The sequence below is a fragment of the Thalassophryne amazonica genome, chromosome 7 (genome assembly GCF_902500255.1).
Source record: "Thalassophryne amazonica chromosome 7, fThaAma1.1, whole genome shotgun sequence".
Lineage (NCBI taxonomy): Eukaryota > Metazoa > Chordata > Actinopteri > Batrachoidiformes > Batrachoididae > Thalassophryne > Thalassophryne amazonica.
In genome coordinates, this window is record NC_047109.1 from 10,850,973 (window position 1) to 10,857,035 (window position 6,063).

Here is a 6,063-nt window from a genome sequence, read left to right on the forward strand (position 1 = left end):
TCAGAGCAGTGTTTTCTTTTTTCAGCTCTTTGCATTCGCATTCCAGAGTTTCGACTCTCGAACAGCATTCAGCGATTGCTTTCCCATTTACCTCGACATGCTGGAGTAGCTCGGCAAACATGTTTGACTGTTCTTTCACTTGCTCCGTCAAGTCATCTACTTTGCGTTCAACTTTCCTCAGGATTTTCACCATGTCAGCAAACGTGAATTCCATACTGTTTATTTCCAACTCTGTGTTTAATGTCGTCTTCTCTGTGTTTTGTGCCAACCTCTTAGCAGGTGGTTGTTTGGTGGGAGTGCTGGTTTTGCCCTGGTTGATGGCGTCCATCGGGGTGGCCTTCTCCGGAGATGCGGCAGCAGCGGCATAGCTATGAAAGGCTAGCGAATCTCCCGCCTTTCCGTTTGCTTTGTCTTTATTTGCACACACAGTTTTTATTCACGTACCTTTCTTCACTGGTAGGTTAGACAGTGATTCCGCAGAGTTCACAGCGATTTTTTTTTGTCAAAAGAGGACAGTTCTGGTCTAACGTTGGGACCCAGACGTACGGAGCTCAAAAGTTTGCTTGTGCCCTGTCCGCCATCTTGCCGCATCCCTCCGATGCTACAAGTTTACAACATGGAAATATAGACCTGGAATGGATGTGCGCGCCTCAATCTATTATCGTCGCTCAGGACAGGAAGGCGCCATTATTAAGGGTGGAAATGTGCAGATCATCAATAATAAACTGACCGCTTTTTTTACACTAGCGTCGCTATTTTTTAACGGATTTTACTAAATGTAGGCTTGTTTTAAAGCCCTTTGAAAGCTCTTTCCAATGAACCTATGCATGTGTGGGTGAAAAAAAAATCTTTATGTAAAATGCAGAAATTTTTGGGAAATTATGACAAACTGTGCTGCTTTTCTCTCTCTATTGTCGCTATTTGTTAACAGATTTTAATAAAAGTAGGCTTGTTTTAAAGCCCTTTAATTGTTCTTTCTAATGAAGCCATACATGCCTGGGTAGAAAAAAATGTTTTATGTAAAGTGTGGAAATTTGGGGGAAAATATGCCATTCTGTTCATTTACTGTGATGATTTTTTTCCTGTCATCATGATTCTTGATGGATTTTTATGAATGAGGCCTTGTAAGTTGTATTCAAGCTGATTCAAAGCTCTAATGAACCCATACATGCCTGGATAAACAATTCTTATGGATTAAAATATAAATCTGAAGTATGCCTTGCCATTGTGCTCATTTACTTTGCTGCTTTTTCCTCTGTAATATTATTGCTAGTCTTTTAATGACAACAACATATATATGATTTTTACTAACATTTTATTCCAAGTCGATATAAATCCATTCAGAATTCATGACTTTTGACCCTCAGTCAGGGTAAAAAGTACCTCCTCCATCCCCTCCAACCACAGTTAAAATTTAAATGCCGCCTGTGACCACCATGTACATATTATCAGTTAAACTTGAATGGCAACTTTCTGTAAAAACAGCCTCAATCATACACTGATCCAATCCAATTCTTGACTGTGCAAAGATCACAGCATCGCCTGTGAAGTCAGTGTCATTTAGTCTTTCCTCACCAACAAAGCACCTAAAGTGCTGGTTTCCAAACTCCAGTACATGCAAGCATTGGACAGAGCACATCCCTGAGGAACGCCAGTATTCAGTGCAAAAGACTCAGAGATTCTGCTTCCATTCAGCGCTCACAGTACCTTTACCTTTAGGTAAATGCTTGACAGAAAGTCCAGGATAAACATAATGGAGAAAAAAAAAAAGAGCAAAAACTGACCCTCAGTCAGGGTAAAAAGTACCTCCTCCATCCCATTTTACATTATTTTGGAAGATTTTACAGAGTAACAAAGAATTAAACTTGAATGGCAACTTTCTGTAAAATCAGCCTGGTGCCATATTCAGCTGTGGACACGTCACACCCTGAGTGCAGGTTAATTCCTCACAAAGTATGATTTATTTTTGACTGATCCACAGCATCACGATACAGGCGCAAACAAAACAAGGCTGCTTGAACATCATAAAACACACATGCACTTTTCTGAGACTCATCAAACCCACTCTTAATGTCACTAGTTGTGGGCCTTTTAATTCATACTGAACATTATCTTCAGCACCTGTAACATTTTGCATTTGTGCATCAAATAGATGACACAGAAAATGCAATAAAATATGAGGAAAATTAAGAGATCACATAATCTTGTCTACTTCAATGCTCCTGCTGCTGTCAAAATAGGACATTATTTATTTTTCATTCATTATAGCATAATTTCCTACTTTGCATACAGGCCCTCACCATCCACTGGTGAAGGCGTCAGTAGTTTCAGCTTTTTAGCCTCTTGGTGCCAATGACCTTAACTTTGTCATTTGACACAAAAAACCTCCCCACTTGTTGCATTTGCTGACTTTGATTCAGTTATCAGGTGGAAAGCAAATTTCCCAGTGGAAACAATTTGGTCCTTGAAAGGGAAAAAACCACAAAAAATAACCTTTATTCAAAACATAGAAAATCTCAGGTTTCCCCTCGTGAGTCCGTGGGCAGTACAAATAGAATACACAGACAACAATAATTTGAATTCAAGTTAATCCTACCAGGTTTATTAAAACAGCAGAGCAGGTCAGTCATCAAAAATCATTCATCTTTGCGCAAAAATGGGTTCAGAATGCATACACATCTTTAATAATGCCACAAAACCGATACCCACAGCATGTACCTGACACAAGTACCTGACTAGCAATAGTACTATCAATGAACTTGGTAATCAGAGTTCTAAGGCATGGAACAACACAACATACAATCAATGTCATTACTAAGAACACAACAAAAATATCATAGCCATCTTGATCATCCATTGTCTCCAACCTCCTGAAAATAACCAGTTAAAAAAATCCAATACAGTTAGTGGCAAATAATAGGTAGTGTGTTGTATTTGGTTGACATCTAGGGGCGTCCCCCTTATGCCAGTGGCAGGTGGATTGGGAAAAGTCCTTCCAATGCAAAGTTCATGCGGGGAGAATCCTGTTGATGAGTTAACGGAAGCCCTGATAGCCATCAAGGCAATTGGCAATGCCTGTACCCAGGTCAGTTTTGAGTCAGCACAAATTTTAGCCAGCTTCTCCTTTAATGTCCTATTAGCTCTCTCCACCAGTCCTTGGGACTGTGGGTGATAAACGGAGCCAAATCTGTGGTTAATGCCCATACTTTTTTTTTTTTTTTTGAAATGTGAACCATTGTCTGATCTTGGAAACCCATGTCTAGGTATGAACTGATTAATCAGATATTTGCACAGTGATGCAGCATCTTCCTTTTTGGTGGGGAAGGCCGCTACCCACTTTGTATAGAATCAACAATGACCAGCAAGTACCTGTAGCCTTAAGTTCGGTTTTCTGGGCCCATGTCTGTGTAATCAATTACTATGTCCTGAAAAGGAGCAGATGGCACCGGATATGACCCATTGTGGGGTCATGCCTGGACGCGCATTGTACTCCAGACATACCTTACAGTTTTTCAATTGATGTTTAATCAGTTCAGTTAGTCTGGGATGCCACCAGTGTTAACACGATTTTTTCTGTATGCCTTCTTGACAAATGAGCCATACCATGTGCTCCATCAATTATATGTGCCAATGCTGATGTCAAGCAGATTCTCCCATCAATAAATCTCCAAAGCCTGTCCTTTTCTATTGCTCCATATTGTTTCCACACTGATTTCTCATATGCTCCTGCATCATCTTGCATCTCACACACATCCCACTTTGTTAATGTATGTCCTTGCAACTTTGTTTCTTCCTCTTCTGTGTACATAATCAACTCTCCTTGGTACCCTGCAGCTGCCTTTGCTGCCATGTCTGCCTGATTGTTTCCTTCATAGACATTTACTGCTTGGTCTTTTGAATGTCCTCTGCATTTTACTACAGCCAGTTTGTTAGGTCCCAATAACTAAACGTTACTAACGCCGTTACTTTTTTCAGTAGTGATTAATCTAACTAATTACTCTGACTGTCACTATGATGCCGTTACCATTACCGACACCCCGTTACTGCACGTTACTGAAGCCGCTCAATAAACTTTTTTTTTTACTTCACGCATACAGACACAGGACTCTCAGCTGCAAGTGTGTGTGTCTTGTCAGTGTGTGTGTGTGAGTGACAAGGGAGGGGAGGGTGAGATAACCGCCTAAGCAATGATGATTGGCTAAGGTATAGTAAGATTACGTCTTCAGCCAATCAGAGAAACTAGGTGGGCGGGTGTTTATAGCACATAGCGAGAGATGGTGAGTGAGGAGGACTCAAGTGGGAAGACAGCGTTTGCCAGATGGAAATACAGACACTACTTTAACCTCGTTGAGGTCAAAGGTAAAAATGTACACGTCGAGTGTACATTATGTCCCCGAGCAAAAACTTTGTCCACGTCTTGTGTAAGCAACTCAAACCTACTGAAACACCTGTCGACGGCTCACGCTTCCATGAAACTAGTGGCCCAAGACACAGGTAGCAAGGCTGGTGTTAACGTGGGGTCCGCTAACAAAGGGCATGGTGAAGGACCCTCACCGTGTAAGCAGCAAAAGCTTGATTTTTGTGCTTCAGCTCCCCAAAAACTAACGCAGACAGAGCTCTATGACTTGATAGGGAGATATATTGTGGAGAACATGCTGCCGATGTCAACAGTGGAGTCAGACTCCTTCAGGGCTCTGATAGGGAAAAATACAGAGAAAAGGAGGCATCGGCCCGCCTTGTAGAAAGACATTTTCGAAATACATTGATGCCGAATATGTTAAAATGAATGCTGAGCTCAAAAAAGAATTTGAACAGCTGGAATATTTGGCAACTACTGCAGACATACGGACTGCACACAATAAAAGCTACCTTGGCATAACTGCACACTGGATACATCCACCAGCAAACATGGAACGAAAAAAAGCTGCCCTGGCATGCCGATGGTTTAAGGGCCGTCATACACACGAGAGCATTGCCACAGAGCTTGACAACATCCACTCGTCATATTTCATTTCTCACAAAATAACGGCAACTGTCACTGACAATGGCTCAAATTTCATTAAGGCTTTTAAGAGGTATCAGTCAGTCGAGGAGGATGACTCTGGGGATGAGGAAGATGATGTGACTTTTGATGACATGAATGATGTCTTGCAAAGCCGCGTTGATGAGGATGACGATGTGATTAATTTGCCACCACACTACAGGTGTGCATCACACACACTGAACCTTGTGTCTTGTTCTGACATTGAGAAGTGGATTCTCTCCAGACCAGAGAAGGCAGTTTACAGGAGTGCAACTGCAAAATGCACAGCCTTGTGGAATAAGGCCAGCCGTTCCACAGTGGCCGCAGAGACTGTAGAGGATGTGGGTGCAAAGAAGCTGATAGTGCCTTGCAGTACCAGATGGAATTCTTTTTATGAAGCCTTAGCTAGGATCTGCGAGATTCCCATAGTCGACCTCAACACCATCTCATTCAAGTTGGGCTCAAAAGCAATCACAGAAAAAGAGCATCAGCTCCTGAAGGAATATTGCATTGCGATGAAGCCGCTGACAGTCGCCCTAGATATCCTCCAGGGAGAGGACAACTGCTACCACGGCACGCTGCTACCTACCCTGGAGACCTTGATGATGAAAACCGTTCTTCTCCTTTGATGATGATGATGACACTTCTGCTACTGCGGAAAGTCAAGTCGCAGATTATTTGAAATCAGGAGCCCAAGGGATGGACTCACTTCATGGATTTCCTCTTATAAAGAGAATTTCCCTGAAGTATAATGCTGCCACTCCATCCAGTGCTCCAGTGGAGAGACTGTTTAGCCTGAGGAAGCTGGTCATCACACCAAAGAGGAACAGACTCTCTGGCCTCAAGTTTGAGAAGCTTCTCCTACGATACAACCACTGGTTTAAGGGCTAAAATGTTGAGATGACTGGGTTGGGTGGGTGGATGGATGGACAGAGGAATGCATGCATGTTTAGAGTTGGATTTAACAAATCCATGAACGTTTTCAGTTCAATTTAAAAAGCACTCCTGTTAAGCTATTTACTTTCTTTAAGAAACAAAAT